Source organism: Triticum urartu, chromosome 6A, assembly GCF_056163025.1.
Source record: "Triticum urartu cultivar PI428250 chromosome 6A, HENAU_Tu73, whole genome shotgun sequence".
Taxonomy (NCBI): Eukaryota; Viridiplantae; Streptophyta; class Magnoliopsida; order Poales; family Poaceae; genus Triticum; species Triticum urartu.
The window spans coordinates 548,200,246-548,224,948 of record NC_141878.1 but is presented as its reverse complement, the minus strand read 5'-3'; positions in this window follow the sequence as shown (position 1 = coordinate 548,224,948).

Genomic DNA, 24,703 nt, shown 5'->3' with positions numbered 1-24,703 from the left:
AGGACGTCGCTTTAGTTACTTAACTGCAGGTGCAGTTGGGTCACTGACATGTGGGCCTAACAGGCATTTGGCCCACATGTCAGTGACACAACTGCACCTGCAGTTAAGTCACTGAATCTCAGTCCACTGGAGAAGAAGCTTTTGTTCGGCTTAGCCAGACACGGGTGGGTGGCTTCGGTTAATTAATTATACCTCTAGCGCACCCCTTTTTAGTTGAAGGATGTATGAAATGTAACGAAATCTGGCATGTTTATATGAAATCCGGCCTTGTATGAATGAATTTACTTCGATTAGTTTGAATTCTTGTATCACTAGCATTGGATGAACATGCAAAAGAATACGTACTAGCATTATTCACAGGGTGATCACCTCATTTGCAGCAGTTTCACATGTACTCCCTTCAGCCCTTTTTAGTCTGCATATAAGTTTTGTCTGAAGTCAAAGTATCTCTACTTTAACCAATCTTATAGAAAAAAGTATCAACATTCACAATGTAAAATCAACTAACTTGAAAGAAATCTAATATGTGAAGTAAAAAGGAACGGAGGGAGTACAAAAAGTTTGAGTAGCTCTTTAGCGTTCATGTACATTGCAATCAAACACAGGCCTAGCAATTCATAGAGAACATTCAAAACAATCGATGATTATGCATCTCAGCGATTCACATGTGAGAGCCAATATTTACTTCATAACTAAAGAGAAAAATCGATCGATGCTGCTGTTAGCAAAGGGCGTCCCATTCGAAAATATCAAACGCATTGTCTTCTTGCCAACATCAATGACAAATTTTGACAAGGTTTTCCCATTCCAAAATGTCAAATGCGTGTTGTTTTGCGTACATCAATGAGCAAACTTTGACAAGGTTTTCCCATTCCAAAATTTAAAATGCCTACGACTGTGGAATGGGCAGGGTTTGCCATCTGTTCGGACATTGACATGGCACCTCGTGCTAAATAAACCAGCTGTTCTTTTTGTGCAGTTCCACCAAAATCAACCAAATTCATGCGTAGCTTGTATGATTTATCCTTTATATGTTGCAACGCCTTGAACATATCGGCACCTCCTTCTTGTGGTGGAAATGAATGATTCAAGAATATTCGATGTATTCATGAACATTTTGTGCAGTTCCCATTGAAATCAAGCTGAGCATCCCTATTTGCATAAATACAAAAAAAGTGATTAGTATGAAGCAAATTGTACTATGAATTAACAGTTTAAACAGGCAACCGACATGATCCATGCAGAGCACACATTTAAAAAAATGGAACTCACCGGAAGGAATCCTAAAACAAGATTGTATTGGCCATCACAGCAACAAAGATGGAGATCCGCGAGTCCTTCTGAGCTTTAGGTTTTTCTTGTGGGCAATAATGTAACCATCCTTCAACTACTCCCTTCTTAAGAACAGAGGCTTGGCTTCTTCATCCTGGCATAATCGGAACTAGGCACTTCACGTTCTCCATATTCTTCTTCAGAGGAGGATGATCCTGTTGTGCAAAGACAAGAGGACAACTAAATTCTAGCATCCTTGTTTTCTCAAAAAAAAAGGAAAGGAAATATTTAAAACAACACAAATGAAGCACTTCTCAAGGACAATACCACTTTCTCTTGACAGTATCTAAACAGTAGCACAACACCAATAGACATGACAAAGCTCCATCATATGGATGAAATCCGTGGGCGAGAACCAACCTTTGTCAGGAGGCTTATTGTGTAGAGCATACAGATGAAGCACTTCTCCGGAACCATCTGTTGTTATCTACTATGTTTTCCATGTCTACTATATACTCTTTGATTAGTTTAATGTTTCCAACATCTTCTTGTGTAGTTCCACTAAAATATATGTTATCTTCAAAGAAGATCCCTGTTTGCACAAGTAGAGATAATTACATATTACTTTAAGAGTGGCATCAAATCGGTGGCAAAACAATTACTCGTTCCAGCCATAACAATAAATTAAGATGCAAAACTATATCATTACTTGTGTCATCACAGTTCCTGTGCTTCATTACAGCACCGGGAGTTGATTTTTGTTTTTCTTCCACTTGTTCTTCCCCTTCATCACTTGGTTCAATAATAGATAAGCTTCACCTTCAATATAAGATTTGGCATGTCAATTAGGGAGCACAAGTACAGCACTAAACAACGACATTAATTTTCTGATGATAGTGGCAAAATACAGGCCAACGGTTGTGAAATATCATTATCTTACCCCAGCGGGATATTACGGTGCACATACAGATTGGAAGTGTTGTCTCCATTTGTGAAGTTCACTAAAATCAAGCAAGATTACCATATAAGTAGCACAACATATGAAAGCACACTGCACAATCATGTGAAAGAAGGCTAATACTGACCTCCCATGATACGGAATTCAAACAACTCACAAGAAGAAGATCTAAAACATATTTGCCAACACGGATAGGAAGTCAGATCTCCTCTTGTGTAGTTCGACTAAGATCAAGCAATCAAGCAACATTGTCGATGTGACATTTTGGTTGAACTGCACAGAACACTCTTAAAACAAAAGTGTTTTGTGCAGTGCAAAAAAAGGTCACAATAGAAACAAGGTGAAGTAGATAACCCTGTTTACATAGAGGTGCAAAGGAAACAACTAGTGGTCAATAGCGATGGATGACACGGAAGCCAATAAAAAGAAGCATCTAACTTATCTAAATGGGAATGAAACCAAGACAGTAGGATTTCTCAAATAGTGGCATTGATTCATATTAATAGAGAGATTATATTAACAATAAAATTCGTTAAACATGTAATTTGCTTTTAACTGTGGCATTGCTTCAACTTTCCAGCGGCATTACTAGAGGGTGTTTGTTTACAGGGACTTTTTGGTGTAGGGACTAAAAAAGTCCCCTTTTAGTCGCATCTAAACCAAACAGGAGTGACTTTTAGGGACTAAAAGTGGGCATTTGGGACTAAAGAAAGAATACCCTGAGGGAGAGTCTTTTGGGACTTTTTCCAATAGTTGCCCCTGCCCCGCATCGCACCTTATCTCTATTAGTTCATTACTAGGGGTAACATGGTCTTTTAGCATGTCATTTAATAACCGCTAGTCCATGTTTAGTCCCTGGAACCAAACAGGTAGGGACTAGGGACTTTTTAGTTGGGACTAAATAAAGTCATAGGACTTTTTAACCAAACAGGACCTTAGATTAACAATAGCTAAAGAGTTGTACGAGACAGTGGACGCACCAGCACCATGTGCATCTGCCGATGTATAAAGGGGTGATGCACAGTGTGTTGCAACAAAGAAGAAACAACCAAGGAGCATATTTTGTGTTGGTCCCAGTTTTGTTATCTTTAGACACCTTTCCCTATATGAGGGCGGCAAATCTAGTCCTGCTCAAACTCTACAGCCTTGTCCTCCAAAACAGAAATATCAGTCCGTTACAGATGTGTGTACTGCGTTTGTCATCGTTTTCCCTTTTCGACCAACGTAGGTGCTGGTAGCCATTCTGTACTACTTTCTCCCCTTCCATTCCTCTTTGAACCACGTCCTAGATTCATGCTATACAACTTTCCCCACAACTTTCCTGTTATCCAACACCTAGATTCGAGTGCAGAAGCGGAAAAAACCCACATGCAGCTAGAGCAATGCATGTGGAATAAGTAAATTATACCTTAAGGTTCTCGGGGTGTGGATCAGTGGGCAGCGGGAGGCCGATCTGCCCACACTATGTACTGCAGCGAAGAAGAAGGGGTCGGAGTCCCTCTCGCGCCGCCGCTGGGAAAGAGAACAACTGCTCCGGTAGTGGATTCCCTCCCTAGCCGACGGCGATAGCGTTAAGCCTCCTTCCCTTCCCCAAGGACGGATCCTACTGGCTCTTTAACCAGCAATGAGGGGGGAGAGAGAGAGAGGCCAACGAAGTCTTGTTTAGAACTGGAGAGGGTGAGAGAGTGTGAAGAGAGCAACTACAAGCACTGAGGCTCCAACGTGTGTATATATAGTGGAGAGAGAGTGTGAAGAGAGAAAACCCTAGAAAACAAGCGCCAAGGCTGCAGCGTATATAGATGGAGTGGTTTTCTTTTTCTCTCCATAAAAATCATCTTAAATTGTGCACAAAACGAAACTCTTTATTTAACATAGTGAAGAAAATACTAGGGACAATGCTAATACGTGAAGAAAATTTAACGCTTGAAGGAGTCAACTCGCAATTAATGTTGCATGGCTCTCGGTCGTGCTTACTAACGTTCACCTGTGGTACACGACCCTCTGAAGTGAACAACAACTGAACCACACACGGTCAAAATATTGGAAAGGTGGGCTGCACCATCCTCCAATTTTAAATATTTTGGGCACTTTTATTCGGCCTAAGTCAGTGTGCCACTGTATGTTCTAAGGGTTACAGTGGGTGCTAAGAAACTAGGGCGTATTGACAGTAATTGCCATGCCGTTTATTTGTAGGTTCACTTGTAAACCGTGAAACTCTATTCTCCTCTTATTTAGTGGATGAGGCAAAACTTTTGCCTCCGTTTCGAAAAAAAATGAGAAATTCAATTTTAATTATTTAGTTTGTACACTTTGCTCTCTTCTAATAATTTTGGGCACTTGTATTCGACCTAAGTCAGTGTGCCACCGTATCTCGTACTACTCCCTCCGTCTAGGTGTAAGTCACGTTAGAAGGCGCAGCGGGACCAAGGTGCAAGCAGATTGGAGGATAAGGTGAAACTTGACCGGTCCTTCCTCCAATCAAAGCCCAGATTTCTGTCTCTAAACACAACAATTAATCACAACAATTAAGAGATGCGTCTTTAGCTACCATGCAGGGCCACGTATTAACTCGCATGCAAGCCGAATTTGATTCCTTGACAGATCATAACCAATATTGGGTTTCCGGGCGAGATAACAAGGCAGAGTAAGTAACAATGCTCGCTAGCAATGAGGCCAGGAGGGGATTGAGATGCGAAGTTAATGGACAACGCCTAAACATTTTGGGAATATCTGATTTTCGTAAGATGACTTAACACCTAGACGGAGGGAGTACTACTCCTCAATCCAAGTTTGATGGAATATTCGTCACCTCTTCTCTTCTTGTACGTACTCCATTTATCTCACTTCCTGTGGCTTCCCACTCGCGCGATATTCCTATTCTATGAACACGTGTGTGTGTGTGTTTTTTTTAACAGCGTGCGTGTGTTAGAGAGAGCGACACATCGACATACTCCTACAGAGAGATGGTGTGTAGTGTACGATTTAGCTGCGAGAGTCGGTGCATCCTCTCGTTTCCGGGCGTCCAGTCAGGATAGCTGCTACGCCCGCTCCTGACCAGCCTGGCCCACCCAAAGCCCCTCCATCGCCCGCGCGCGCTTCCCGCCCGAAACGATCAGCGCCGCTCCAGAGAATCGGTGCCGCATTCATGCCCGGGCAGAGCGGACGCGGCCTCTCACTGGCGCCTGCGTTGAAGGGAGAAGCGGATTCAAGAGTGACGGTTGCTTCGTCCGCCTAACTTACTGCTGGGTCTATGGGATTTGACGGCTCATAGGTCATTGTTACTGAGGTGGTACGAGTGCTGGATGTCCCATGTTTTAGCGAAAGGAGGTACTAGATTACAATTTTCTCCATTCTTACAACGGAGGAGTGCAAAAGCAGTGAAAACACGCAAGCTCAGTGATTACATGGCCCACCTCCCACTATCACCATATTTTCTGGACACCGTGCGACACCTAACTCTTTACATAGGTGTAGTATAGTACGTACTGTAATTTCTCAGCGAGATAAATTTGTACAATGCTATGAAGCTTCCAGCTTTTGTTTCATGTATCTTGCGACCAAGGTTGCCACGTTGCAACATTTCATCAAATACAAAGGAGACTAACGTGCATGCTATTGCATCTCAATGATTGACAGATCATAGCCAATATGTAATCCCTCTGTTCCAAAATAAGTGTCTCAACTTTATGCAAACTTTAGTACAAAGTTGTACTACTACTAAAGTTGACACTTATTTTGGAACAGAGACAACTAAAGAAAAAACGATCTATGCAGTCCCTAGCCCTTGAACCCTAAACCCTAACCAGGCTTTAATCTGCTGTCGACATTGAACCTTCCGAAGAAATGAAGTTTGCAACCCTTTGACCATCGGATCATTTTGTGCGATTTCACTAAAACCGAGATGAGCATTCTGTGGCAAAGAAATTGAAGAAGCGTGATTAGAATAAGATTACTGGGACTAGTTGATGAGACATAAACTCATCACAAATACAATAGAAGCCAGTAGAGGTATGTGCAGGGCAAAGAAGTAGAGAAATATCCACATGGAGCGATGTGGGTAGCTGGGGCAGTGGTGAAAGCCGGCTTTAAAGGAAGTTGTACCTGAGGGATGTCGGGATGTAGCTCAACCTAGAGGAGGGTGGCGGGAGGCAGCAACTGCCCATGTCATGGCAGTGAGCAAGGGACGAAGGCAACCGCACCGGCTTGTGAGAGAGAACGGCGGGGACCCCTGACCGGGACGTGCTGACAGTGGGTTTTCGCCGTCAGCGATGACGACCGCATCTACACAAAGCATCCACCCCTTTCCCCACAGACGTGATCCACCCGCATGTTAGAGATGTGGCCACACTCGTTTTGTGCGAGAGTGTGTGAAGAGAGCAACCCCGGGAAGCAACCATGTAGGCTCGTCCTGGATATGTATATAGTGGAGTGGTTTCTTTTTCTCTCCATATGAACATATTTATATTACGTACGTGCCACTGAAAAAAAAACTTTATTTATAAATGACGCGGCACCGCTCATGCGTGGTTCCCGACCCTCCATTATTTATAAGTGAGTAACTACTAGTACTAGATGCGTCAAATTGTCACGTGGGCTGCATCATCATATAGAATGAGCTCCGCCGTGTCATATGTGTGGTTGGGAAAGACGCAAAGAGTGCTACTAGTACGTGGGTGTGTGCACCTCTTATCTTCGAGCATGGTTATTAAAAGTATAGCCCACTACTCTCCACGCGGTTATTATATGGGCAAAGAGTATAGGCAGTAATAATGACTAATAAGCCATCAAATCACGAGGCCCATCTTTTTCTATGTTTGACCGAGGAAGCCGCCATCATTTCACTCCTCGTTGAATATCCTCAGCTACTACCTCCGCAAATAAATAAAAATCCACTACTACCTCCGCAAAAAAATAAAAATCTGCTTCTACCTCCGTAGCATGGTTAATAATATAGCCATGTCAATCACGACATAGAAATGTCATTCACTAATACAATAGGGCTGGCTCTAAGGCTGATGATTTTTTTACTTTGTCTCTTTATCTTTTTGTCTCATTTACTCATTTTACATAGGCGCAAGTGTAGACGATGGCTATTCCTTTCGATGGGACTTCTTCATGGGGTTTAAGACTAAGCAGCTCCGAATTATGCCTGTTGCCCACCACTTTGAATTGTGCCATCTATGATAGTACTCCCATTTCAACAATGAGGTCCACTAGGTCTAGCACATCGTGTAAGAAGAGACTGTCACGCAAAACATACATCTTGTTGCCTTCTTCCTCATATAGTAAGTAGAACTGGTATGTACTACTAGTACTACTACTACTCGTTCTCCTATAAACCTTGCACTTGGCATCTCAAAAATATTAACCTTGCACTTGGCTCTTTACCTCTTCGGGAAGTCGAGCAATAATGGTACTACAATATATCGTTCTGGCTATCTGAGACCGAATGAATTGCTGCACGTCCACCACGTGGGCGAGGGTCGAGGGGCGAGGGAGAGTGCGTACTAGTACGTCCGTTTCAATATGAACTACATACGGAGAAAAATGAGTGAATCTACACTCTAAATTACGTCTATATACATCAGTGTTTAGAGTATGTACTAGTAGTTCATATTGAAATCTACAAAAGACATATATTTCAAACAATATGATAATCTCTCTAACCAAGGTATGGACGAGGAGTAACGGAGGGAGTAGTAAAATTTTCTCCTCGTCCTGCGAGCCACCTCGCGTGTGGGCAAAGGGAGCGGGCGTAGGCGTAGTAGCACTACAAGAAATATGTCAACTTGTGACCTTGACTATTGGTCACTGAATGGTCATTACTTTCCATTTGTGACCATTTTGTGACCAAAAACAGATGGTCAAAAGCTGGCGGTTGTAAACTGAAATTAACGACCTTCTCTATGAGAAGGTCATAGACATTTATGACCAAAATATGCCTACTGTCTTGTTTTGGTCACTAGCAGCCTCCCCAAGCCATGTAGGCATCCGACGTGGCAATCTGATGTGGCACAAGAATCAGCCCGGTCCAATTCAGTGTTTTACATGGGCCGAGCCCAATAATTCAGCCTATTTGTGTTTTTTCTGTCTTTTTTTATCAGGTTCATGGGCCAAGCCCGATATTGCAGCCTTTTTATTGTTGGGATGTGGCCTTCTTATCATCAATTGATTTTCTATTTTTATATCTTTATATTTTAGGGCTGGTCCCACTAATCAGATGGGTCCCACTACTCAAATGCCATACATTGGTCCCACATGTCAAAAATTTCAAATTTCCTCATATTATATTCACAAGTGGGACATAAATTGGTCCACCTGGTCAAGTTTCCATTTCACATCTTTTTAACATACATAATTCATCAAATAACACTACAGTAGCCTTTTACAATCCGTTACAAAATTACAATTTATAGTCTACTACAGAACCAAAAAACTCTTCCAAAGTAGGGCTTAGCTGCTTTGCACTTGGCTTCACGGATTCACACTCAAAAAGATTAGGCGTGGAGCTCCTGTAAAAGGGTGAACATAAAGGCAAAAAATTAGGCCTGAAGCTCCTGAAAAAGAGTGAACATAAAAATAGCAGAACTACATGGGAAGTTATTTATGCTATAATTTTACCAACAGGAGATCATACAGACCCATATAGACCTACTTCAGTACTGATTTGTGTATATATAAGTCCCAAAGCCGGTCCAGTTTGAGAACTTAAGATCTGAATTTGAACATTCTAAATTTCACAGTTAGTTGAGGCTAACTTATTTAGATGTAATGTAACAATTGAGACATCAATGGGGCACAACTTAGTTAGCTACTAATGTTCAGCAAATTCAAAGATTGCATGTTCTAGCTAACAAAAATATAATATCATGCTTAGGAACTCGGAGCAAGAAAAAGTATGTGTCGCTTAAGAGCTACCACAATTGATATTGGTCAAGGATAAAAACAGGTAGATATCATATAATTCTCATCAGGATCATACATAGAATTCATTAAAGTCTATAGACTCATTTCTTAGATATTGAATTGGGAAATCACAAGAAAAGTAGATTAACCGATGTGTCCAGATAACACAAGAAGGCAAGCACTAGTAAATCTTGACTCTCGTGCCACTACATGTACATAACAAGTATTTGACACATTCCTGCAAGCACGCAAATACAGTAAACAACAGGATTAACCGAAAAGGTTTCCATTAGTTTTAATTAAACTGAAACCCTTCTTTAATTATAATTAAGGGAAAGGTTTCAATGTAATTTAATTAAACAAATAAATTCAGTTAATTAATTAGAGTTACTGGACTGAATTAATCAAGAAGAGATACTGGACTGAAACAAGCTAGCAGCATCATGACATACAGGGGATATCAGTCTTGACAACAAACCATCAAGAGCATCTCAGAGCACCACATGGACCTCAGTCGGTATGACTTTGTTGCCCTAAAACATTACAAATCAAGAAGAGATTCTGGAAATTTTAATTGAATTCAGTTAAATTTGTGCTACTGGTGCTGTTATATGCTTTTTTATTTGAGATAACAGTACATGAATCATCAGACCAGATATGATTACCATTTTTGTTAATAAATATGCATCATGTTTAGGTACTGGTCATGCTATTGAAGCTGATCATTGTGACTAACACTAGCACAGTGCTCATGGACATACTGCTAGTACCGACATGCAGAAAACACAAGACAACTACCAAGCATCCAACAACAGTGTCTTATCTCCTCTAAAAGTGCAACCTTATTTTGCATCTACACTAGCCCCTAATCGTCCAACAATTTACAGTAATTTGAGGAGTATTTGCTAGGACCATGATGACAATTTTAGATTAAATTGCAGTGTTTGTCATCCATAGTTGTATGGTTCTATCTAGGATTACATAAAAACAGAGAAAACAAGGAGCTACCCAGCATCCATGACTAGAGCTAGTAGTAGGAACACATGGTAGAGTAGTTAGGCAGCCTTGAGGAACCCAAATCCATGGCTGCTAGATCGAATGAAACAAGGAGGGGAGAGGGGCGGAGGGGAGTTGGGGGCACCTTCACCTTGGGTGGCTGGACGACGGCGCCGTGGATTTAGAGGTCTAGGTGGAAGAAGCCCTTGACGGCGGCGACTATGGTGGCTGGGTGCGCCCCTCCTGCTCCTCCTCCTCGAGCAGGACAAGGTCGGCGGCTACACTGTGAGGAGAAGGCCCTCCTCTCCTCTCCGGGCGTCGTCCTGGTCGCTTTCCGGCACGGTCTACCTGCAGAGACGAGACAAGAAGGGGTCAGGGGTTTGGAGTGGCTAAGGTTCAGGGAGCGGGGGAGGAGGAGGGAGACTCGCCAGATCGGATGGGGAGAAACTGCACAAACCCTAGCCATGGCTGCTGGCTAGGGTTTCGTTGGCGACGAGGGAGGAAGGGAGGTTGGCGTGGCAGGCGTCTGCAGGGGTAGAGGAGGAGCCGTCGGTGCTCTGCTGCTCAGCTCGCCGAAGCCCGACCACGAACAGGTCGGCGGCGCGACCGGAGAGGAGACGAGCTGTAGGTGGAGGAGGTCCGCCGGCTCCGGCACGATCTTGGGGAGGGAGACCGCGGGCTCTGCGTCGCCTGGAGGTGGAGGAGCCAACGGCGGCGTGCGCGGGTGCGGGAAGGGTGGGAGCCGCTGCGGGTGCGGGGAGGGGTGGGGAAGGAGGTGGCGGCGGCGATCTGGAAGGGGAGGAGGCGACGAGTGGCTGGGTAGGGTTCGCGAGGACGAGGAGTGGGTGTGGTGGGTTATGGATGGATGGATGGACGTGTGGTGGGTTAGGGCTAGCAATGGATGGTAGGACGTGTGCCATGTCATCGATCCGTGTCATAGATGGTTCCACCAATCAGAATCGAGCTTATGTAATTGTGTTTTTTTGTTTCTTTTATATTTTTTACCCTCTTATTTCGGGTAAACAATCAACATATTGGCCTCATGTTGTATATTTAAATGACCCAATATTGCACATATGTGTATCTTAAAATTTCAATCAATGATGATTTTGTGATCTTCATTTCCATTGCACACAAAAATCTTTTTCCATTTTTCGAGTGCCCAAAATGAGGTTTTTCGTGAAGAACCTACCAAATAATTATTGCAAAACTGGACCAAATAATTTTTCTAAAATACTAGGCCATGTTTAATACACAATTGACCAAATGGTAGGGTGTAAAAAGTTTTGATCCACCTCTCGTGAAAAAGACAAATTTTCGCCGATTCAGCTGGAAGCGGGTCAAATTTGAACTCTAGCTGCCTTATATTTTGCTTTTTATTTTTCCAAAAATCATTTCTAGGTACATAAGTATCTATTTAATCAGAGAAACACCAAAAAAATTCCAAGATTCAACCACTAGCTAGGAACGGTCATGCCCACGGTTTTGACCGCATTTTGAAATGGGCATAAAAAATTCAAAAAAATCAAATAATTGGGAAACCTTCGCATTGTGTCATTATATGTGACCAATTTGTGAGGAAAAATAATAAACTGGTAATACGGTGATTATTTTAAAAAAGTGTTCTCAGAAATGAGCTATCACGCGTGAAGATTCAGGGTTTTCAAGTGAAATGATCAATCTTATGGCCACATTCATGGCATAGTTTGTTCAATTGATCTCATATTATGAACAAGGGTGCATCTTGGAATTCGAAACAATGTTGCCTAAGGGAATTTTCAATTTCTTTGCACGAAAAATTCATTTTCCATTTTCCAAGTGCCCGAATTGAGTTTTTTTGTGAAGGAACTACCATATATTTGTTGCAAAATTGGACCAAATCATTTTTCTAAAATACTAGGCCATATTTGATTCACAATTGACCAAATGGTTGGGTGTCAAAAGTTTTGATCCACCTTTGGTGAAAAATACAAATTCCCGCCGATTCAGTAGGAAGCGGGTCAAATTTGAACTGCAGCTGCCTCATAGCTTGCTCTTTATTTTTTCCAAAAATAATTTCTAGGTACATAAGTATCTATTTAATCAGAGAAACACCAAAAAAATTCCAAGATTCGACCACTAGCTAGGAACGGTCATGCCCGCGGTTTTGACCGCATTTTGAAATGGGCATAAAAAATTCAAAAAAAAAATTGCAAAACCTTCGCATTGTTTCATTATATGTGACCAAGTTTCCAGGAAAAATAATAAACTTGTAATACAACAATTATTTTAGAAAAGTGTTCTCAGAAATGAGCTACCACGCGTGAAGATTTAGGGTTTTCAAGCCAAATGATCAATCTTATGGCCACATTCATGGCATAGTTTGTTCAAATGATCTCATATTGTGCACAAGGGTGCATCTTGGAATTACAAACAATGTTGCCTAAGGGAGTTTTCATTTTCTTTGCACGGAAAATTCATTTTCCATTTTCTGAGTGCCCGAAATGAGTTTTTTTGTGAAGGACCTACCATATATTTGTTGCAAAAATGGACCAAATTAATTTTATAAAATACTAGGCCATATTTAATGCACAATTGACAAAATTGTTGGGTGTCAAAAGTTTTTATCCACCTCTAGTGAAAAAGACAAATTCCCGCCAATTCAGTAGGAAGCGGGTCAAATTTGAACTGCAGCTGCCTTATTGTTTGCTCTTTATTTTTTTTCCAAAAATCATTTTTAGTTACATAAGTATCTATTTAAGCATAAATACATGGTTTGGTGGCGATACGTCGAGGTTTGGATGGTGGCCCAGGGCCCCAACTCCACAATGCGTGAACTCGCATGCCTGGTGCATGGTCGCCGCGTGACCTTGGCGTTGACATGCGTTCTGGGAGGCCTAGGCGTGTCTAGTGGGTTGGGCATTCCCCAGGTAGGTGCTAGGAAGAAAATCACAATAGAAGAATCTCACGAGGAGACCGACCTATGCTCAAAGATGAATTAGCAGCCAAGTGTTTGATTGGCAGTACGGGAAATGCACATGGCTAATGGGTGTGAGTTTTGGCTGAGGATGATCAATTACTAAGAAGACCGTCTTCACAAATTTTCAGCTCAAAAGGAGGATCCTAGGTGGTACTTGCTTTGCAAAGTACCACACTGGACATAAATACAAATGTTGAAGCCGGGCTCAAAATAATGAATGGGTTGAGCTGGCATTTGGTGGACGATGGTTATTTGGGTAGAGGAAAGCACTGTAGAAAATGGATACCATTTGGACATACCAAAGTGGTACTTCCTTCACAAAGTGTTTTTCTGAACAGAATAGGAAAATGAATATTTTTGAATTATTTTTGAAGTACGCAAGGAAGGTTTTTTTTACATATTTGACGAAGATATGACCCAAAGAATTTATGAGATTTTTTTGGGAATTTTGGGAATGACAAAAATATAGGTTGCTTCACAACCTAGGGCAAAAACTGCCACATGGACATGACACATAGGCAAAACTGATGAGGTGGCGCCTAGTCATAGCATCCCACCACAATTTACAAGGTTATGACCATCTATATTGGTCATGATTAGCTAGAAATAAGACAGCGGACCTGTGCTATCTGCTTTATGACCATTTCGTGTAAGGAAATTACGACCTTTCTGACCAAAATGGTCGTTATTGTTTAGGGTTTGGAGCCCCCCAACAACTTTTGACCAATTGGTCTGAAATGGTCATAGATATATGACCAATTCTTCCAGGGTCACTGACAGAAGGTCACTAGTTGACATATTTCTTGTAGTGTAGGCAAGCTTCTCCTCGTCCTGCGACTCTGTGAGCCGCCGCACCCGTGGGCGGGGGAGACGGCATTCTAAGCAAGCTTCTCCTTGTTCCGCGAGTTGACAGGACACATCAAAAGTAATACGTACAGAGCATCTCCAATGTATAGAGCCTTGCCTCTAAGGTAGGCCCCACGTGGTTTGCCTCTTTTTTAACATAACGCGTCAAGTCGCAATTCGTTTGTTCACCCGTGGTACACGATCCTCCTTCAAGTGGACAACCAGTACATGTGTCAAATTACGTGGGTGTGTGTGAGAGAGATACAAAACTAGACAGATGACGTGTGCGTTCGTGAGTGTTTTTTGTTGGGGGAGTGTGATTTCGTGAATGTATTTGTGGGAATATGTGTCGATGATATCTCAAACAAAAATTTGACACATGCAATGTGTGTGAAATAGAGGCCTATCTATATCATATATAGAGGGGGCGATCCATGATAAGAGAGGGAGGGGTCATAGATATCGATAGAGTCGAAGAGAGGATCAAGTGGGTGGGTGCGAGATCGACGAAGAGAGCCATCAAAATTGTGTGTGTGCAAATCAAAGATATAGGGTGACTAACCTACCGGAACATCAGAGGGCACAGGGAAAGTTTGTGTGTGGCAGGGAGACATGACTAGAGCGCTCGATGTATCGGTGTGGGGGGGCTGATGACCCACAAGTATAGGGGATCAATTGTAGCTCTTTTCGATATGTAAGAGTGTCGAACCCAACGAGGAGCAGAAGGAAATGACAAGTGGTTTCAGCAAGGTAATTTCTGCAAGTGTTGAAATTGTAAGTAGCAGAGTAGTTTGATAGAAAGATATTTTGTAACGAGCAAGTAATGATTATAGTAACAAAAGCGCAGCAAGGTATCCTAATCCTTTTGAGGAAAAGGATAGGCCAAACCAGTCTCTTATAATAAGAGAAGTGTTCTTGAGGGTACACGGGAATTTCATCTAGTCACTTTCATCATGTTGATCCGATTCGTGTTCGCTACTTTGATAATTTGATATGTTGGTGGACCGGTGCTTAGGTGTTGTTCTTACTTGAACAAACCTCCTACTTATGATTAACCCCCTCGCAAGCATCCGCAACTATGAGAAAAGTATTAAGGATAAATCCTAGCCATAACATTAAACTTTTGGATCCAATCGGTCCCTTACGGAATAGCGCATAAACTAGGGTTTAAGCTTTCTGTCACTCTCGCAACCGATCATCTAATTACTACTCAACAATGCATTCCATTAGCCCCAAATATGGTGAAGTGTCATGTAGTCGACGTTCACATGACACGACTAAGCGAATCACAACATAAAAACTATCAAAATATCGAACACATATCAATTTCACAGGATTACTTGCAACATGATTTCTTCCGTGACCTCAAGCACAAAAGTAACTACTTGATACGTCTCCAATGTATCTATAATTTATGAAGTATTCATGCTATTATATTATCCATCTTAGATGTTTTATATGTATTTTATGCTATTTTATATGATTTTTGGGACTAACCTATTAATCTAGAGCCCAGTGCCAGTTTTTTCCCCTTGTTTTTGACTATTGCAGAAAGAGAATACCAAACGGAGTCCAATTGACGTGCCAATTTTTTATGATTTTTTATGGACCAAAAGAAGCCCTGGAGTGAAAGAGTTGGGCCAGAAGAGTCCCGAGCCGTCCACGAGGGTGGGGGCGCGCCCCACCCCCTGGGCGTGGGCCCCTATCTCGTGGATGACTCGGAGACCCCCCTGACGTGAAACCGACGCCAAAAATTCCTATAAATACAGAAACCCCCAGAAAATAACCTAGATCAGAAGTTCCGCCGTCGCAAGCCTCTGTAGCCACGAGAAATCAATCTAGGCCCTCTCTGGCACCCTGCCGGAGGGGGCCAACATCACCGGAGGCTATGAAGGAGGATCCCGGAGGGGCCATCATCACCATGAAGGCCAAGGACCAGAGAGAGAACCTCTCCCCATCCAGGGGGAGGCCATGGAGAAGGAAGCACAAGGGGGAGAACCTCTCCTCCTCTCTCTCAGTGGCGTTGGAGTGCCATCGGGAGGGGAATCATCGCCGCAGTGATCGGCTTCATCAACATCATCATCACCATCCTCATCTCTTTTACGCGGTCCACTCTCTCGCACCCCGATGTAATCCCTACTTGAACATGGTGCTTTATGACACATATTATGATCCAATGATGTGTTGCCATCCTATGATGTTTTGAGTAGATATCCTTTCTCTTTGGGTTGATTGATGATCTAGATTGGTATCGGTTGTATGTTTTATTTTGGTGTTGTCCTATTGTGCCCTCCATGGCACGTAAGCGTGAGGGATTCCCATTGTAGGGTGTTGCAATACGTTCATGATTCGCTTATAGTAGGTTGCTTGAGTGACAGAAGCATAAACCCGAGTAAGGGGGTTGTTGCATATGGGATGAAGGGGACTTGATGCTTTAATGCTATGGTTGGGTTTTACTTAATGATCTTCAGTAGTTGCGGATGCTTGCTAGAGTTCCAATCATAAGTTCATATGATCCAAGAAGAGAAAGTATGTTAGCTTATGCTTCTCCCTCATATGAAATTGCAATGACGACTATTGGTCTTGTTAACAATTGCCTAGGACAATTCCGCACACCGATCCATCATTATTCCACACTCTCTATTTATAATATTAGTAATATATTCTAACTTTATGATAACAGCACCTACTTTCATATTTTATCTCTCTGATATCATGCAAAGTTATCCTCTTCATACCCATAACGTAGTTTTATTTCTCGTTTCTAGTTGGAAGCAAACGTTCGTTGTACGTAGAGTCGTATCAGTGGCAGATAGGGCTTGAGAGAATATTGATCTTACCTTTAGCTCCTTGTGGGTTCGACACTCCATACATATCACTTCCACCTTTGGGAATTACTACGATGATTCCCTGCACTTGGGGATTATCAAGCTCTTTTCTCAAGCTGTTGCCGGGGAGCAATAGCGTGGGGTTGATATTCTTGTGTATGCTTGTTTGCTTTCTTCACTAAGTAGATATTGTTTTTCCTTTTTTTGTTTCTGTTTTGTTGTGGGTGAAACATAAAAAAATTAAAAGAATGAAAATATAAAAAAATTACTTGCCTCTCATACCTAAAAAGTTTTTCAATAAGAGAAGTGATTGGAAGGTTATGCATTGGAGAAATGAGGGTCGACCTTGAACACTTGTGTTCATGCTCATGGAAACAATGTAAAAAATTTCATGGAAGCTTCTCTGAAAATAATTATCCCCTAGTATATATCCATTGTATTATAAAAATAATGTGCCAAGCCTTGGTTTTAGGATGATTAGATTGCTTGTTTGCTTTGTGCACTACAAAAACAGAAACTTTGGCTGTAGCGCATGATTTTACATTTTTTATTGGAAAGTCAAATGGTATGAAACTTTTTGCACATTACTTCTGTAAATATTGTGTAAATTTGCATATTTTTTAGAATTTTTGGAGTTACAGAAGTTTACTAAACTTCCAGATTACTACAGAATGTCCTGTTTTTGACAGATTCTATTTTCTATGAGTTGTTCACTTATTTTGATGAATCTATGGGTAGTATCGGGGGGTACGAACCATGGTGAAGTTGGAATACAGTATATATAGTTCTAATATGAAATTGGAATAAGTTTGCAACAGTACCTAAAGGTAGTGATTTGCTTTATTTACACTAACGGATCTCACAAAGTTTTTGTTAAAGTTCTGTGTGGATGAAGTGTTCGAAGATCGAGGAGCTATCAATATGAGAAGAATAAAGAGAGGCAAGAGCTCAAGCTTGGGGATGCCCAAGGCACCCCAAGTAAATATTTCAAGTATACTCAAGCATCTAAGCTTGGGGATGCCCCGGTTGGCATCCCATCTTTCTTCTTCAACAATTATCGGTATACCTCGGTTTTTGTTTTGTTCACATAATTTGTGTCCTTTGTGTTTTTGTTTTTCCTTTAAGAACTATGCTAGTATGATATATAACTTTATTGATTTATAGAATACTTCATGTGCTTCACTTATATCTTTTAAGTATGATCTTATAGAATTGTTCTTTGTGCTTCACTTAAATCTTTTGAGTACGGTTTTATAGAATGCTTCGTGTGCTTCACTTATATATTTTGAGCTTGGATATTGGTTAGTCTATATTAGTTGTAGGATGCTCCATGAACTTCACTTATATCTTTTGGAGTATGAAAAATACTATCATCTCAAGTGGATTTAGAAGAAGGTTGCTCCCACTATTCCGAATGAGAAGAATTTTGCTTATGTGAAGACTAGTAAAATTTCTATGCTTGTAGATCATGAACATAATGCTTTATGTACATGTTATCACTAGTAGAAAACAGGGCTTAGGTCCAGGCCGGGTCAGCCCATTAGTCCCGGTTCAGTCCAGAACCGGGACCAACATTGGTCCCGGTTCGTGAGCCCGGGGGGCCGGCCGGGCCACATGGGCCATTGGTCCCGGTTCATCTGGACATTTTGGTCCAGGTTGGTGGGATGAACCGGGACCAATGGGCCTCGCTCCTGGCCCACCACCATTGGTCCCGGTTGGTGGCTTGAACTGGGACCAAAGGCTCCCCTTTAGTCCCGGCTCAAGTCACCAACCGTGACCAATGAGGTGCCTATATATACCCCTCGCTCGCGAGCAGAGCACCCGAGTGCTCTGTGTTTCTCTGGCCGAGGGGGACAGGGCTTGGTGGTGCTCTAGCACACCTCCTATGCACACAAGGTGTTCGATGGAATGCCCGAGCCACACTACTTAAGCTTTCTCCTCTCCAAGCTCGACCTGAAGCTCCATTTTCCATAATATTTGTCTAGGTTTAGTGGTCCGTCACGCCCCGTTCCCGTCTTCACCGCCGTCGATCACCCGCGCCGAGCTCATCGCCGGCACCACCGTGGTGAGCCTCTTGTTCTTATCTTCTTTCTGAAAGGAAAAATATTCTTACTTGTATGTTTACATAGATACTCGTATTATTTTCTTACTTTTATTATTGCATCTTATATAGTGCGATGGTTTTGGTATCCACCCCCGTCGGCCCTCGTCCTGTCTATGATTCAGATGTGGTATATATATTATCTTTATAACTATTGGTTCATTTATTGTTTATGAAAATTATGCCGACCAACGTGACATAGATTTATTTATGTAGGATGTATGTGAATCGGAAATGCCAATCGAGAGGTTAAATTTAGTTGAAGAATAAAACAATTTGTTGAAGGAAAAAATAAAAAAATTGAGGAGGAGAAGATGATATTGGAGTTGCATGTTGCGGATGTCGTCAATGATCACAAGATCAAGATGGATGCAATGCGCTTGAAGATTAGAAAGATTAGAAAATATGCCATTCATACCGAGGCTTGGTATCATTATGCCGTTGGATCAATTGTTACCTTGGTTGCGATTATGATCGCATTTGTTTTTGCATTGAAATGTTTTACATAGATTCAATGTATCGTTTAATTAATTAGATGCTCTGGAGAGCTATATGTTGTTAGATGAGAACTATGTAGGCACTTTGGTTTTAATGTGATGATGAACTTCTATTAATTTGGACACTTAATTATATATAATGCACGCAGATGAACCGGCAATGGATGTACGGTGACAAACACACCCGCGAGTACATTAAGGGCGTGCATGAGTTTCTCGATGCGGCTGAGGCAAACAAGCAGAATGGTTTTATGTGTTGTCCATGCACTGAATGTGGGAATACGAGGTCTTACTCTAACCAGAAAATCCTTCACTCCCACCTGCTTTACAAGGGTTTCATGCCACACTATAATGTTTGGACGAGGCACGGAGAAATAGGGGTTATGATGGAAGACGGCGAAGAAGAAGAGTACGATGACAACTATGTGCCCCCTGAATACGATGATGCTGCAACGGGGGGAGCTGGTGAAGATCAAGAGGAACCAGACGATGTGCCCAATGATGCTGCAACGGGTGAAGCTGCTGAAGATCAAGAGGAACCAGACGATGTGCCCGATGATGATGATCTCCGCCGGGTCATTGTCGATGCAAGGACGCAATGCGAAAGTCAAAAGGAGAAGATGAAGTTCGATCGCATGTTAGAGGATCACAAAAAAGGGTTATACCCCAATTGCGAAGATGGCAACACAAAGCTCGGTACCGTACTGGAATTGCTGCAGTGGAAGGCAGAGAATGCTGTGGCTGACAACGGATTTGAGAAGCTACTGAAAATATTGAAGAAGAAGCTTCCAAAGGATAACGAATTGCCCGACAGTACATACGCAGCAAAGAAGGTCGTATGCCCTCTAGGATTGGAGGTGGAGAAGATACATGCATGCCCTAATGACTGCATCCTCTACCGCGGTGCATACAAGGATCTGAACGCATGCCCGGTATGCGGTGCATTGCGGTATAAGATCAGACGAGATGACCCTGGTGATGTTGACGGCGAGCCCCCCAGGAAGAGGGTTCCTGCGAAGGTGATGTGGTATGCTCCTATAATACCACGGTTGAAACGTCTGTTCAGAAACGAAGAGCATGCCAAGTTGATGTGATGGCATAGTGAGAACTGAAAGAAAGATGGGAAGTTGAGAGCACCCGCGGATGGGTCGCAGTGGAGAAAAATCGAGAGAAAGTACTGGGATGAGTTTGCAAAGGACCCAAGGAATGTATGGTTTGCTTTAAGCGCAGATGGCATTAATCCTTTTGGGGAGCAGAGCAGCAATCACAGCACCTGGCCCGTGACTCTATGTATGTATAACCTTCCTCCTTGGATGTGCATGAAGCGGAAGTTGATTATGATGCCAGTTCTCATCCAAGGCCCTAAGCAACCCGGCAACAAAATTGATGTGTACCTAAGGCCATTAGTTGAAGAACTTTTATAGCTGTGGAATGGAAACAGTGTACGTGCATGGGATGAGCACAGACAGGAGGAATTTAACCTTAAGGCGTTGCTGTTCGTGACCATCAACGATTGGCCCGCTCTCAGTAACCTTTCAGGACAAACAAACAAAGGATATCACGCATGCACACACTGTTTAGATGACACTGAAAGTATATACCTGGACAAATGCAGGAAGAATGTGTACCTGGGCCATCGTCGATTTCTTCCGACCAACCATCAATGTCGAAAGAAAGGCAAGCATTTCAAAGGCGAGGCAGATCACCGGAAGAAGCCCGCCATGCGCACCGGTGATCACGTGCTTGCTATGGTCAATGATTTACACTATGTAATCTTTGGAAAGGGTCCCGGTGGACTAGCTGTTCCGAATGACGCTGAGGGACACGCACCCATGTGGAAGAAGAAATCTATATTTTGGGACCTACCCTACTAAAAAGACCTAGAGGTCCGCTCCTCAATCGACGTGATGCACGTGACGAAGAACCTTTGCGTGAACCTGCTAGGCTTCTTGGGCATGTATGGGAAGACCAAAGATACACCTGAGGCACGGGAGGACCTGCAACGTTTGCACGAAAAGGACGGCATGCCTCTGAAGCAGTATAAAGGTCCTGCCAGCTACGCTCTTACGAAAGAAGAGAAAGAAATCTTCTTTGAATGCCTGATTAGTATGAAGGTCAAGACTGGCTTCTCGTCGAATATAAAGGGAATAATAAATATGCCAGAGAAAAAGTTTCAGAACCTAAAGTCTCATGACTGCCACGTGATTATGACGCAACTGCTTCCGGTTGCATTGAGGGGGCTTCTACCGGAAAACGTCCGATTAGCCATTGTGAAGCTATGTGCATTCCTCAATGCAATCTCTCAGAAGGTGATCGATCCAGAAATCGTACCAAGGCTAAGGAGTGATGTGGCGCAATGTCTTGTCAGTTTCGAGCTGGTGTTCCCACCATCCTTCTTCAATATCATGACGCACGTCCTAGTTCATCTAGTCGACGAGATTGTCATCCTGGGGCCCGTATTTCTACACAATATGTTCCCCTTTGAGAGGTTCATGGGAGTCCTAAAGAAATATGTCTGTAACCACGCTAGGACAGAAGGAAGCATCTCCATGGGCCATCAAACAGAGGATGTTATCGGGTTTTGTGTTGACTTCATTCCTGGCCTTAAGAAGATAGGTCTCCCTAAATCGCGGTATGAGGGGAGACTGACTGGAAAAGGCACTCTTAGAAGAGACTCAATAATATGCAGGGACGGATATTCTTGGTCTCAAGAAAATTACACAGTTCTACAGAACTCTACCTTGGTGACCCCGTACGTCGATGAACACAAGAACAGTCTGCGCTCCAAACACCCGGAGTAGTGTGACCACTGGATTACATGTGAACACATCAGAACTTTCAGCAGTTGGTTGGAAACACGTCTCAGAGGTGACAACACTGTTTGTGATGAGTTGTACTTGTTGTCTAGGGGACCATCTTTGACTGTATTGACTTACAAAGGATACGAGATAAATGGGAATACATTTTACACGATCGCCCAAGATCAAAAGAGCACCAACCAAAACAGCGGTGTCCGCTTTGATGCAGCAACCGAGAGCAGAAAGGGCACATATTATGGTTACATAGTGGACATATGGGAACTTGACTACGGACCTGATTTTAAGGTCCCTTTGTTTAAGTGCAAATGGGTCAATCTGTTAGGCGGGGGGGGTACAGGTAGACCCACAGTACGGAATGACAACAGTGGATCTGAAAAATCTTGGGTACACTGACGAACCGTTCTTCCTAGCCAATGATGTGGCACAGGTTATCTATGTGAAGGACATGTCTACCAAACCGAGAAAAAGAAAAGATAAGGAAGCGAATACATCATACGATGAGCCAAAGTGCCACATAGTTCTTTCAGGAAAAAGGGACATCCTGGGAGTGGACGGCAAGACAGACATGTCTAAAGATTATGAAAAGTTTCATGAAATTCCTCCCTTCAATGTCAAGGATGACCCAAGCATCCTGATAAACAATGAAGATTATCCATGGTTACGGCGCAATAAGCAAATGACACAAGCGAAGAAAAAGTGAAGACTTTCTCCCGCAACTATTATGATGATACCATGCCAACTTTGTAACACACGAACATGCTACCATTGTCCGTTTTGTACATGCACATGCTATGTGGGTGAAATTATGATACCATGCGAACTTTCAACTTTTCCAGAGTTCATTTGAAATGCTTTGTACATGCACTACCATTGTCAGCTTTCATGTCTTATGGTTCGGCCCTCGTAATACCATGACCATTAGTCCCTGGCCCATGCCCACTTTCAACTTTCAACTTTCTAAAACTAATGGCACTAACAGAAAGTTTATAATTTTGCTCCTCGCCCCTGGCCCATGACCATTAGTCCCGGTTTGTGCCACAAACCGGGACTAAAGGGTTGGTCCTCGTTGCGGGCAGAGTTTAGTCCCACCTCGCCAACCGAAGGGGGCTCACACCGGTTTATAAGCCCTTCCCTCTCTGCCTTGTTGAGCTCCTCTCAAAGTGAAAATAGATGCCCTAATAGAGAAAAGTTTAACCTAAATTCAAAGTGAATTTCTCTGAAATTCATAGAAATTTACTAGGAATTTAGGTTGAATTTTCTCTATAAACGCATCTATTCTCATTTTTAGTAAGTTAATCACAAACTTGTGATTCAAACAATTTTCAAAGAATTCAATTTTTAACTATTCAAATTTGAAAACTAATGGCACTAACAGAAAGTTTATAATTTTTCTAAAACTAATGGCACTAACAGAAAGTTTATAATTTTGCTAACCTAAAAGCAAACAGAATTAAAAATTAAAGCAAAAAACAAAAGAAAATAAATAATGCAGAAAACAAAACAAAAAAACTGGAAAAAAATAGCAACAATAAGTATTTTGTTGTAAGTAGAAACAAAATAAAATAAATAAAGCAATAGAAAGTTTATAATTTTGCTGACCTAAAAGCAAAAAGAAGGGAAAAAATAAAGCAAAAAACAAAAGAAAATAAATAATACAGAAAACAAAACAAAAAAACTGGAAAAAAAATGAAAATAGCAACAATGAGTATTTTGTTGTAAGTAGAAACAAAATAAAATAAATAAAGCAACAAAGAAAACAAAAAAAACAAAAAAAAGTGTTTTCAAATTTGAAAACTAATGGCACTCTCAGAAAGTTTATAATTTTTCTAAAACTAAAAGCAAAAAGAATTAAAAAATAAAGAAAAAAACAAAAGAAAATAAATAATGCAGAAAAAAACAAAAAAAACTGGGAAAAAAATTAAAATATAGCAACAATAAGTATTTTGTTGTAAGTAGAAACAAAAAAACAAAAAAAACAAAAAAGTGCCACCTACTGGGCACCCACGGCCTGAATACGACTAGAAACCCTACCATGGGCCAGGATTCAGGCCCGTAGGAGGCCCAGTAGGCCCACAGGCACACATTGCACGGTTAGGCCCGAAAGCCTGCTTTAGAGAGGAGCTCGAGAGGGAAGGCGCACCGCACCTTATAAACAGGTGCGGCTCCCTCTCAACTAGCTAGGTGGGACTAAACATTTGGGCGTGGGGCAGCACAAGGCCTTTGGTCCCGTGACCAATGCCCCCCTTTAGTCCCGGTTGGTGCCACCAACCGGGACTAAAGGGGGGCATTGGTCACGGTTGGTGCCACGAACCGTGACCAATGCGCCGTCTATATAAGTATGACTTGTGAAAAATTTCGTTCAATTCTTCCATCGCGCCCCGACGACGCCGCCAGGCTGCCCATCTGCGCCTCGCCGTCGTCGCCCTGCCTCCGACGCCGCCCCGACGCCGTCGCCCGTGCCGCCCCGACGTCGTCGCCGCGCGCCACCCCGCGCCGTCGCGTTCTCTCCGCGCCGCCCCGA